General features: G+C 48.2%; 1 long non-coding RNA gene across 1 annotated transcript; it reads left to right on the top strand.

Moving 5' to 3' along the window:
* Positions 1 to 4,377: 4,377 nt before the first annotated feature.
* On the top strand, positions 4,378 to 6,234 carry LOC307146856. The gene is made up of 2 exons (XR_013819175.1): positions 4,378 to 4,417; positions 5,873 to 6,234. It is a non-coding gene; the product is annotated as an uncharacterized lncRNA (long non-coding RNA).
* Positions 6,235 to 14,257: the final 8,023 nt, after the last annotated feature.

Here is a 14,257-nt window from a genome sequence, read left to right as displayed (position 1 = left end):
GCAGAAAGCACCACCCCTGAGGCCACAAATGTGCTTACTACAACAACAGACAGCACCACAGCAGCAGAAATTATCAAAAAAGAGACAACAACAGCAGAAAGCACCACGAGTGAGGGTACCACAATCGAGATCACAACAGGAGAAAGCACCACACCCGAAACCACAGCCGTGGGTACTACAACAACAGAAAGCACTATAACAACAGAAAGTATGACCAAAGGCACAACAATTCCTGAAGGTGCAATAACTGAGACCACAACAGCAGAAAGCATCACAGCAACAGAAAGTACCACAAGTGAGACAACAACAGCAAAAAGCACAACAACTGAAACCACAGCACCGGGCACCACAACCACTGGAAGTACGACCACAGGCACAACAACTCCAGAAAATATAACTGCAGAGATAACAACAGCAAAAAGCACCACAACTGTGGGTACTACAACAACAGAAGGGACCAACACTGAGATCACAACACCTGGCACCACAACAGCAGAAAGCACCACACATGAGAAAGAAAGCATAACAACAACAGAAAGTACAACCACAGGCACAACAACTCAAGAAAGTACAACAGCAGAAAGTACCACAACTGTGGGTACCACAGCAACAGAAATTACCACAAGCGAGACCACAACAGCAGAAAGCACTAAAACAACAGAAAGCACGGCCACAGGCACACCAACTCCTGACAGTATCACAACTGAGACCACAACTCTGGGTACTACAACAACAGAAAGCACCACATCAACAGAAAGTACCACAAGCGAGACAACAACAGCAGAAAGCATCACAACTGAGACCACAACACCAGGCACCACAACAGCAGAAAGTATGACCAGAAGCACAACAACTCCTGGAAGTACAACAACTGAATCCACAACAGTTGAAAGCACCACACCTGGGACCATAACTGTGGGGACTACAACAACAGAAAGCACCACAACAACAGAAAGTACAACAGCCAAGAGCAAAACAGCAGAAACCACCACAATTGAGACCACAACTGTGGTTAGTACAACAACAGAAAGCACTCCAACAAAAAGAACAGTCACAGGCACAACAACTCCAGAAAGTACAACAGCCGAGATCACGAAAGCAGAGAGCACCACAACTGTGGAAAGTACCAGAAGCGAGATCACAACAGCAGAAAGCACCACCCCTGAGACCATAAGTTCAGGTACTACAACAACAGAAAGTACAACTACTGGCACAACAACTCCAGACAGTATTACAACTGGGGCCACAACAGCAGAAACCACCACAACTGTGGGTACTACATCTGAGACCACAACTTTGGGTACTACAACAACAGGAAGCACCACAGCAACAGAAAGTACCACAAGTGAGACCACAACAGCAGAAAGTACAATCACAGGCACAACAACTCCAGAAAGTACAACAGCCGAGAGCACGACAGCAGAGAGCACCAAGACTGTGGCTATCACAACAGCAGAAAGCACCACCCCTGAGACCATAACTTTAGGTACTACAACAACAGAAAGTACAACCACAGGCACAGTATCTCCTGAAAGTACCACAACAGTAGACAGCACTACACCTGGGACCACAACTGTGGGTACTACAACAACAGAAAGCACCAAAGCTACAGAAAGTACCACAGTCAAGAGTACAACAGCTGAGACCACAACAGCAGAAAGCACTACAACTGAGCCCACAACTGTGGCTACTACAACAACAGAAAGCATTACAACAGAAATTACAACTACAGGCACAACAACTCCAGACAGAACTACAACTGAGACCACAACAGCAGTAAGTACCACACCCGAGACCACAACTGTGGGTACTACAACAGCAGAAAGCATCACAGCAACAGAAAGTAACACAAGTGAGACCACAACAGCAGAAAGTACAAACATAGGCACAACAACTCAAGAAAGTACAACCGCCAATACCACAACAGCCGAAAGCACCACAACTGTGGGTATCACGGTAACAGAAAGTTCCACAAGCCAGACCACAACAGCAGAAGGCACTACAACAACAGAAAATATGACCACAGGCACAACAACTCCTGAAAATATCAAAACTAAGACCACAACAGTAGAAAGCACCACACCTGAGACCACAACTGTGGGTACTACAACTACAGAGAGCACCACAGCAACAGAAATTTCAACAGCCGAGATCACGAAAGCAGAGAGCACCACAACTGTGGAAAGTACCACAAGCGAGATCACAACAGCAGAAACCACCACAACTGAGACCACAACTTTGGGTACTACAACAACAGAAAGCACCGCAGCAACAGAAAGCACCACAAGTGAGAACACAACAGCAGAAAGCATCTTAACTGAGACCACAACACCGGGCACCACAAACAAAGAAAGTACGACTACAGGCAAAACGACTCCGGAAAGTACAACAGCCGAGACCACAACAGCAGAAACCACCACAACTGAGACCACAACTTTGGGTACTACAACAACAGAAAGCACCACAGCAACAGAAAGTACCACAAGTGAGAACACAACAGCAGAAAGCATCTTAACTGAGACCACAACACCGGGCACCACAAAAAAAGAAAGTACGACTACAGGCAAAACAACTCCGGAAAGTACAACAGCCGAGACCACAACAGCAGAAACCACCACAACTGAGACCACAACTTTGGGTACTACAACAACAGAAAGCACCACAGCAACAGAAAGTACCACAAGTGAGAACACAACAGCAGAAAGCATCTTAACTGAGACCACAACACCGGGCACCACAAAAAAAGAAAGTACGACTACAGGCAAAACAACTCCGGAAAGTTCAACAGCCGAGACCACATCAGCAGAAAGCACCACAACTGTGCGCACCACAACACCAGAAAGTACCACAACACCAGAAAGTACCACAACCGAGACCACAACAGCAGAAAGCACCACCCCTGAGGCCACAAATGTGCTTACTACAACAACAGACAGCACCACAGCAACAGAAAATATCAAAAAAGAGACAACAACAGCAGAAAGCACCACAAGTGAGGGTACCACAATCGAGATCACAACAGGAGAAAGCACCACACCTGAAACCATAGCCGTGGGTACTACAACAACAGAAAGCACTATAACAACAGAAAGTATGACCAAAGGCACAACAGTTCCTGAAGGTGCAATAACTGAGACCACAACAGCAGAAAGCACCACAGCAACAGAAAGTACCACAAGTGAGACAACAACAGCAAAAAGCACAACAACTGAAACCACAACACCGGGCACCACAACCACTGGAAGTACGACCACAGGCACAACAACTCCAGAAAATACAACTGCAGAGATAACAACAGCAAAAAGCACCACAACTGTGGGTACTACAACAACAGAAGGGACCAACACTGAGATCACAACACCTGGCACCACAACAGCAGAAAGCACCACACATGAGAAAGAAAGCATAACAACAACAGAAAGTACAACCACAGGCACAACAACTCAAGAAAGTACAACAGAAGAAAGTACCACAACTCTGGGTACCACAGCAACAGAAATTACCACAAGCGAGACCAGAACAGCAGAAAGCACTTCAACAACAGAAAGCACGGCCACAGGCACACCAACTCCTGACAGTATCACAACTGAGACCACAACTCTGGGTACTACAACAACAGAAAGCACCACATCAACAGAAAGTACCACAAGCGAGACAACAACAGCAGAAAGCATCACAACTGAGACCACAACACCAGGCACCACAACAGCAGAAAGTATGACCAGAAGCACAACAACTCCTGGAAGTACAACAACTGAATCCACAACAGTTGAAAGCACCACACCTGGGACCTTAACTGTGGGGACTACAACAACAGAAAGCACCACAACAACAGAAAGTACAACAGCCAAGAGCAAAACAGCAGAAACCACCACAATTGAGACCACAACTGTGGTTAGTACAACAACAGAAAGCACTCCAACAAAAAGAACAGTCACAGGCACAACAACTCCAGAAAGTACAACAGCCGAGATCACGAAAGCAGAGAGCACCACAACTGTGGAAAGTACCAGAAGCGAGATCACAACAGCAGAAAACACCACCCCTGAGACCATAAGTTTAGGTACTACAACAACAGAAAGTACGACTACAAGCACAACAACTCCAGACATTACTACAACTGGGACCACAACAGCAGAAACCACCACAACTGTGGGTACTACATCTGAGACCACAACTTTGGGTACTACAACAACAGAAAGCACCACAGCAACAGAAAGTACCACAAGTGAGACCACAACAGCAGAAAGTACAATCACAGGCACAACAACTCCAGAAAGTACAACAGCCGAGAGCACGACAGCAGAGAGCACCACGACTGTGGCTATCACAACAGCAGAAAGCACCACCCCTGAGACCATAACTTTAGGTACTACAACAACAGAAAGTACAACCACATGCACAGTATCTCCTGAAAGTACCACAACAGAGACCACAACAGTAGACAGCGCTACACCTGGGACCACAACTGTGGGTACTACAACAACAGAAAGCACCAAAGCTACAGAAAGTACCACAGTCAAGAGTACAACAGCTGAGACCACAACAGCGGTAAGCACTACAACTGAGCCCACAACTGTGGCTACTAAAACAACAGAAAGCATTACAACAGAAAGTACAACTACAGGCACAACAACTCCAGACAGAACTACAACTGAGACCACAACAGCAGTAAGTACCACACCCGAGACCACAACTGTGGGTACTACAACAACAGAAAGCACCACAGCAACAGAAAGTACCACAAGTGAGACCACAACAGCAGAAAGTACAAACATAGGCACAACAACTCAAGAAAGTACAACCGCCAATACCACAACAGCCGAAAGCACCACAACTGTGGGTATCACAGTAACAGAAAGTTCCACAAGCCAGACCACAACAGCAGAAGGCACTACAACAACAGAAAATATGACCACAGGCACAACAACTCCTGAAAATATCAAAACTAAGACCACAACAGTAGAAAGCACCACACCTGAGACCACAACTGTGGGTACTACAACTACAGAGAGCACCACAGCAACAGAAAGCACAACAGCCGAGATCACGAAAGCAGAGAGCACCACAACTGTGGAAAGTACCACAAGCGAGATCACAACAGCAGAAAGCACCACTCCTGAGACCATAAGTTTAGGTACTACAACAACAGAAAGTACGACTACAGGCACAACAACTCCAGACAGTACTACAACTGGGACCACAACAGCAGAAACCACCACAACTGAGACCACAACTTTGGGTACTACAACAACAGAAAGCACCACAGCAACAGAAAGTACCACAAGTGAGAACACAACAGCAGAAAGCATCTTAACTGAGACCACAACACCGGGCACCACAAAAAAAGAAAGTACGACTACAGGCAAAACAACTCCGGAAAGTACAACAGCCGAGACCACATCAGCAGAAAGCACCACAACTGTGGGTACCACAACACCAGAAAGTACCACAACCGAGACCACAACAGCAGAAAGCACCACCCCTGAGGCCACAAATGTGCTTACTACAAAAACAGACAGCACCACAGCAACAGAAAATATCAAAAAAGAGACAACAACAGCAGAAAGCACCACAAGTGAGGGTACCACAATCGAGATCACAACAGGAGAAAGCACCACACCCAAAACTACAGCCGTGGGTACTACAACAACAGAAAGCACTATAACAACAGAAAGTATGACCAAAGGCACAACAATTCCTGAAGGTGCAATAACTGAGACCACAACAGCAGAAAGCACCACAGCAACAGAAAGTACCACAAGTGAGACAACAACAGCAAAAAGCACAACAACTGAAACCACAACACTGGGCACCACAACCACTGGAAGTACGACCACAGGCACAACAACTCCAGAAAATATAACTGCAGAGATAACAACAGCAGAAAGCACCACAACTGTGGGTACTACAACAACAGAAGGGACCAACACTGAGATCACAACACCTGGCACCACAACAGCAGAAAGCACCACACATGAGAAAGAAAGCATAACAACAACAGAAAGTACAACCACAGGCACAACAACTCAAGAAAGTACAACAGCAGAAAGTACCACAACTGTGGGTACCACAGCAACAGAAATTACCACAAGCGAGACCACAACAGCAGAAAGCACTACAACAACAGAAAATATGACCACAGGCACAACAACTCCTGAAAATATCAAAACTAAGACCACAACAGTAGAAAGCACCACACCTGAGACCACAACTGTGGGTACTACAACTACAGAGAGCACCACAGCAACAGAAAGCACAACAGCCGAGATCACGAAAGCAGAGAGCACCACAACTGTGGAAAGTACCACAAGCGAGATCACAACAGCAGAAAGCACCACTCCTGAGACCATAAGTTTAGGTACTACAACAACAGAAAGTACGACTACAGGCACAACAACTCCAGACAGTACTACAACTGGGACCACAACAGCAGAAACCACCACAACTGAGACCACAACTTTGGGTACTACAACAACAGAAAGCACCACAGCAACAGAAAGTACCACAAGTGAGAACACAACAGCAGAAAGCATCTTAACTGAGACCACAACACCGGGCACCACAAAAAAAGAAAGTACGACTACAGGCAAAACAACTCCGGAAAGTACAACAGCCGAGACCACATCAGCAGAAAGCACCACAACTGTGGGTACCACAACACCAGAAAGTACCACAACCGAGACCACAACAGCAGAAAGCACCACCCCTGAGGCCACAAATGTGCTTACTACAAAAACAGACAGCACCACAGCAACAGAAAATATCAAAAAAGAGACAACAACAGCAGAAAGCACCACAAGTGAGGGTACCACAATCGAGATCACAACAGGAGAAAGCACCACACCCAAAACTACAGCCGTGGGTACTACAACAACAGAAAGCACTATAACAACAGAAAGTATGACCAAAGGCACAACAATTCCTGAAGGTGCAATAACTGAGACCACAACAGCAGAAAGCACCACAGCAACAGAAAGTACCACAAGTGAGACAACAACAGCAAAAAGCACAACAACTGAAACCACAACACTGGGCACCACAACCACTGGAAGTACGACCACAGGCACAACAACTCCAGAAAATATAACTGCAGAGATAACAACAGCAGAAAGCACCACAACTGTGGGTACTACAACAACAGAAGGGACCAACACTGAGATCACAACACCTGGCACCACAACAGCAGAAAGCACCACACATGAGAAAGAAAGCATAACAACAACAGAAAGTACAACCACAGGCACAACAACTCAAGAAAGTACAACAGCAGAAAGTACCACAACTGTGGGTACCACAGCAACAGAAATTACCACAAGCGAGACCACAACAGCAGAAAGCACTACAACAACAGAAAGCACGGCCACAGGCACACCAACTCCTGACAGTATCACAACTGAGACCACAACTCTGGGTACTACAACAACAGAAAGCACCACATCAACAGAAAGTACCACAAGCGAGACAACAACAGCAGAAAGCATCACAACTGAGACCACAACACCAGGCACCACAACAGCAGAAAGTATGACCAGAAGCACAACAACTCCTGGAAGTACAACAACTGAATCCACAACAGTTGAAAGCACCACACCTGGGACCATAACTGTGGGGACTACAACAACAGAAAGCACCACAACAACAGAAAGTACAACAGCCAAGAGCAAAACAGCAGAAACCACCACAATTGAGACCACAACTGTGGTTAGTACAACAACAGAAAGCACTCCAACAAAAAGAACAGTCACAGGCACAACAACTCCAGAAAGTACAACAGCCGAGATCACGAAAGCAGAGAGCACCACAACTGTGGAAAGTACCAGAAGCGAGATCACAACAGCAGAAAGCACCACCCCTGAGACCATAAATTTAGGTACTACAACAACAGAAAGTACGACTACAGGCACAACAACTCCAGACAGTACTACAACTGGGACCACAACAGCAGAAACCACCACAACTGTGGGTACTACATCTGAGACCACAACTTTGGGTACTACAACAACAGAAAGGACCACAGCAACAGAAAGTACCACAAGTGAGACCACAACAGCAGAAAGTACAATCACAGGCACAACAACTCCAGAAAGTACAACAGCCGAGAGCACGACGACTGTGGCTATCACAACAGCAGAAAGCACCACCCCTGAGACCATAACTTTAGGTACTACAACAACAGAAAGTACAACCACAGGCACAGTATCTCCTGAAAGTACCACAACAGAGACCACAACAGTAGACAGCACTACACCTGGGACCACAACTGTGGGTACTACAACAACAGAAAGCACCAAAGCTACAGAAAGTACCACAGTCGCGAGTACAACAGCTGAGACCACAACAGCGGAAAGCACTACAACTGAGCCCACAACTGTGGCTACTACAACAACAGAAAGGATTACAACAGAAAGTATGACTACAGGCACATCAACTCCAGATAGAACTACAACTGAGACCACAACAGCAGTAAGTACCACACCCGAGACCACAACTGTGGGTACTACAACAACAGAAAGCACCACAGCAACAGAAAGTACCACAAGTGAGACCACAACAGCAGAAAGTACAAACATAGGCACAACAACTCAAGAAAGTACAACCGCCAACACCACAACAGCCGAAAGCACCACAACTGTGGGTATCACGGTAACAGAAAGTTCCACAAGCCAGACCACAACAGCAGAAGGCACTACAACAACAGAAAATATGACCACAGGCACAACAACTCCTGAAAATATCAAAACTAAGACCACAACAGTAGAAAGCACCACACCTCAGACCACAACTGTGGGTACTACAACTACAGAGAGCACCACAGAAACAGAAAGTACAACAGCCGAGATCACGAAAGCAGAGAGCACCACAACTGTGGAAAGTACCACAAGCGAGATCACAACAGCAGAAAGCACCACCCCTGAGACCATAAGATTAGGTACTACAACAACTGAAAGTACGACTACAGGCACAACAACTCCAGACAGTACTACAACTGGGACCACAACAGCAGAAACCACCACAACTGAGACCACAACTTTGGGTACTACAACAACAGAAAGCACCACAGCAACAGAAATTACCACAAGTGAGACCACAACAGCAGAAATTACAATCACAGGCACAACAACTCCAGAAAGTAAAACAGCCGAGAGCACGACAGCAGAAAGCACCACCCCTGAGACCATAACTTTAGGTACTTCAACAACAGAAAGTACAACCACAGACACAGTATCTCCTGAAAGTACCACAATAGAGACCACAACAGTAGACAGCACTACACCTGGGACCACAACTGTGGGTACTACAACAACAGAAAGCACCAAAGCTACAGAAAGTACCACAGCCGAGAGTACAACAGCCGAGACCACAACAGCAGAAAGCACTACAACTGAGCCCACAACTGTGGCTACTACAACAACAGAAAGCATTACAAAAGAAAGTTCGACTACAGGCACAACAACTCCAGACAATACTACAACTGAGACCATAACAGCAGTGAGTACCACACCCGAGACCACAACTGTGGGTACTACAACAACAGAAAGCTCCACAGCAACAGAAAGTACCACAAGTGAGACCACAATAGCAGAAAGTACAAACATAGGCACAACTCAAGAAAGTACAACTGCCAATACCACAACAGCCGAAAGCACCACGACTGTGGGTATCACGGTAACAGAAAGTTCCACAAGCCATAATACAACAGCAGAAGGCACTACAACAACAGAAAATATGACCACAGGCACAACAACTCTTGAAAATATCAAAACTGAGACCACAACAGTAGAAAGCACCACACCTGAGACCACAACTGTGGGTAATACAATTACCGAGAGCACCACAGCAACAGAAAGTACAACAGCCAAGACCACAACAGCACAAAGCACCACAAATGTGGGTACCACAATACCAGAAAGTACCACAAGCGAGACCACAACAGTAGAAAGCACCACATCTCAGACCACAACTGTGGGTACTACAACAACAGAAAGCACAACAGCAAGAGAAAGTTCAACAGCTGAGACCACAACAGCAGAAAGCACCACAGCTGAGACCACAACTGTGGCTACTACAACAACGGAAAGCACGACAACAGAAAGTACGACTACAGGCAAAACAACTCCAAACAGAACCACAATTGAGACTACAACAACAGAAAGCACCACAGCAACAGAAAGTACCACAAGTGAGACCACAACAGCAGAAATTACAACCACAGACACAACATTTCCAGAACGTACAACTGCCGAGACCACAACAGCAGAGAGCACCACAACTGTGGGTAGAACAACAGCAGAAAGTACCACAAGCAAGACCACAACAGTGGAAAGCACCACACCTGAGACCACAACTGTGGCTACTACAACAACAAAAAGCACTACAACAGAAAGTATGACTACAGATACAACAACTCCAGACAGTACCACAACTGAGACCACAACTCTCGGCACTACAACAACAGAAAGCACCACAGCAACAGAAAGTACCACAAGTGAGACCACGACAGCAGAAATTACAACCACAGACACAACATTTCCAGAACGTACAACTGCCGAGACCACAACAGCAGAGAGCACCACAACTGTGGGTAGCACAACAGCAGAAAGTACCACAAGCGAGATCACAACAGCAGAAAGCACCACCCCTGAGACCATAACTGTAGGAACTACAACAACAGAAAGTATGACCATAGGCACAACAACTCCTGAAAGTACCACAACTGAGAAAACAACAGTAGAAAGTACCACACCTGAGATCACATCTCTGGGTACCACAACAACAGAAAGTACGACCACAAGCAGAACTCCAGAAAGTACAACAGTCGAAACCACAACAGCAGAAAGCACCACAACTGTGGGTACCACAACACCAGAAAGTACCACAAGCAAGACCACAACAGTGGAAAGCACCACACCTGAGACCACAACTGTGGCTACTACAACAACAAAAAGCACTACAACAGAAAGTATGACTACAGATACAACAACTCCAGACAGTACCACAACTGAGACCACAACTCTGGGCACTACAACAACTGAGACCACAACTCTGGGCACTACAACAACAGAAAGCACCACAGCAACAGAAAGTACCACAAGTGAGACTACAACCGCAGAAAGTACAACCACAGCACAATAACTTCAGAAAGTACAACAGCCAAGACCCCAACAGCAGAGAGCATAGGTGCCATAGGGTGCCCCGTCTCCGAGTCAGAAGGTCCTTCCTCAGAGGAATGGGCCAGGGAGGGACTATCACGAGGAGCATAAGTTCTGGGAACCAGGTCCGGGTGGGCCAATAGGGAGCCACCAGAAGGACCTGCTCCTCGTCCTCCCTGACTTTGCACAGTGTCTGTGCAATTAGGCTCACTGGGGGAAATGCATATTTGCGGAGGCCCGGGGCCAGCTGTGTGCCAGTGCGTCCGTGCCGAGTGTTCCCTCGGTCAGGGAGTAAAACAGCTGGCAGTGGGAGGTCTCTGAGGAGGCAAACAGGTCTACCTGAGCCTCCCTGAACTCTCTCCAAATCATCTGAACCACCTGGGGGTCGAGTCGCCATTCTCCTGCGAGCACAGCTCGTGATAGCTCGTCAGCCACACGGTTGAGCACACTGGGGATACACGACAGGAGCGTAGACCACCTTGTCGGTTGATGTACGCAACGGTTGCAGTGTTGTCTGTACGGACCAGCACGTCTCTGCCCTGAAGCGGCCTTTTCAAGAGGCTCAGAGCGAGACGTACTGCTAGCAACTTGAGGCAGTTGATGTGCCAATGTAGTTGGGGGCCTGTCCACACCCCTGACATTGCATGCACATTGTACGTGGCACCCCAGCCAGTGGCAGAGGCATCTGTGAATACCACTGCATGCCTGGACATCTGTTCCAAGGGGACTCCTGCTGGGAGGAACGAGGGGTCTGACCACAGACTGAAGGTCTGGCGGCAATCCGGTGTGATTGCCACCCGGTGAGTTCTGTGATGTCACGCCCATCTCTGGACTCGGCCATGAAGCCAGTGCTGAAGCGGTCTCATATGGAGCAGTCCAATCTGTGAGGCGCGCTGCTCTGTGAGGCGCACGGTCTGAGTGACCGAATCCAACTCCTTACCGAGAAAAGAGATCCTCTGCACGGGGGCGAGTTTGCTCTTTTCCCAGTTGACTTGAAGGCCCAGCTGGCTGAGGTGCCTGAGCACGAGGTCCCTGTGTTCGCATAACTGATCTCGAGAGTGTGCCAGTATGAGCCAGTCGTCGAGATAGTTGAGGATGCGAGCGCCCTGTTCTCTCATGGGAACGAGGGCCCCCTCCGTGACTTTCGTGAAGACACGGGGAGACAGGGACAGCCCGAAGGGTAGGACCTTGTACTGATATGCTCGACCCTCGAACACAAAGCGCAGAAACGGCCTGTGTCGAGGATGAATCGAGACATGAAAGTAAGCGTCCTTCAGGTCGATCGCTGCAAACCAATCTCGGGGACGGATGCATTCGACAATGCGTCTCTGCGTGAGCATTTTGAACGGTAGCTTGTGAAGCCTCTGATTCAAAACTCGCAGATCCAAGATCGGTCGTAACCCACCACCTTTCTTGGGTACAATGAAGTAGGGACTGTAGTGTCCTGACCTCATATCGGCTGGAGGGACAGGCTCTATCATGTCCTTCGCCAGTAGGACTGCGATCTCCGCGCGCAAGACATGGGCATCGGCCGCTTTCACTGTAGTGGAGTGGATGGGCCGAAACTTGGGGGGATGCCGGGCGAACTGAATCGCATAGCTGAGCCTGATGGTCCGAATGAGCCAGCGAGACGGACTGGGGAGATCTAACCAGGCTCACAGAGACCGTGCAAGCGGGACCGTAGGCGTACCCGGAGTGGGGCAGCGAGGTGGAACGCAGGGGCTCGGCTCGGGAGACTCTCTCTGGGAGGCAGCCCATAGCGGAGTCTGAGTGTGCTGTGCAACACTAGGCGGCTTGGTTGCGTTCTCGAACTGCACACTGCTGCCTGCTGGCGATAGAAGAGGCGGATGAGAGTGGTGAGGATTCTCTTCCCCCACTGCTCTCAGGACCCTTTTCGGACCCAGAGATGGAAGAAACTGCTCTTTTATTGAAAATTTTGGTATTGCTGGTTTTGAGGCCAGCGGCGGAAAAAAAACAAAAGGAAAATGAGGATTTTCCACCCGGCCCTCTTCAGGGGGAGGGAGCGATTCGGTCATTGTTTCCTGGAGAGCAGTCCCTTCCACCTCTGGGTCGCCCGTCCTTGGGCCGCTTGTTTCTGGCTTTGCCGCCCTTCTTGGCAGGGGCCTGGACGGGTGGGGCGGCCTGTCTGCGACTGGCTCCACGGCGCCATTTCGGTGTTCTCCAATGGTGGCTCAACTGGCTGCGGAGCGTGAGACGGGTGAGGGCTCCTAGGGGGTTGGTTCCCTGAAGGAGACGCGCTCACTGTAATCCTCAGGTCTCCAATGTCACTGCTTTGCATGAACGAGAGTTGCGACCGCAGCTCCACGATGGTCAACTTCCCACAATGGGTACATGACTCATCCACAAAATCTGCCTCAGCGTGTTTAATGCCCAGACACACGAGGCAGCGATTATGACCACCTATCTGTGTAAGCTCTTTTAGGGACTGCTCTCACTGGTGCTGAAGCACGCAGGGGAACGGCCATCACAAACACAGACAGGAATGTGCACCTGTCTGTGCGCTGTCTCTCTTTCCTGATCTTACCAGCCGTGAAAACGGCCATTGAGTGCTCCCAGGCACACCTTACCAGCTGTGATAAAAGCTTTTTGTTTTTTGCTCAATTTGACAAAAACAAAAAAAAAGAGAGAGAGAAAGAAGACCGCTCGCGCTGCTGTGCTGTCACGCCCGTACCGAAGATGGAGAGGTCCAGAAAGGCTTGTAAAGTCACTCTGTTTTCAGTAGAAAGCATCGGAGTGCTTGGCTCCGAAGCAAAAAGCTGAAGTGCAATCACACCAGCTGCTCGTTATATACCCACGCTGTGAGGCTGCACAGCGGATGCAAATGATTGCACGCCAATGTGTACTGGCTTGTTTTAGGGTGCTTTCACACTAGCACTTTTGGTGCGCACCCAGGTTCGAATGACGTCAGAGTTCGGTTCGTTTGGATGATGTGAACGCTGTCTTCCGAACTCGGGTGCGCACCCGCGAACCGTACTCGAGTCCGATTAAAAAGGTGGTCTGGGGTACGGTTCATGTGAACTCGGGTACTGTTCGCTGCTGATATGAACACAATCGAACCAAACCGCGGAAGTGAACCGCTACTG

This window comes from Squalius cephalus (assembly GCF_949319135.1).
Source record: "Squalius cephalus genome assembly, chromosome: 19".
Classification (NCBI taxonomy): Eukaryota; Metazoa; Chordata; class Actinopteri; order Cypriniformes; family Leuciscidae; genus Squalius; species Squalius cephalus.
The sequence above is the reverse complement of the archived record's forward strand: the minus strand, read 5'-3'. Positions and strand labels throughout refer to the sequence as shown.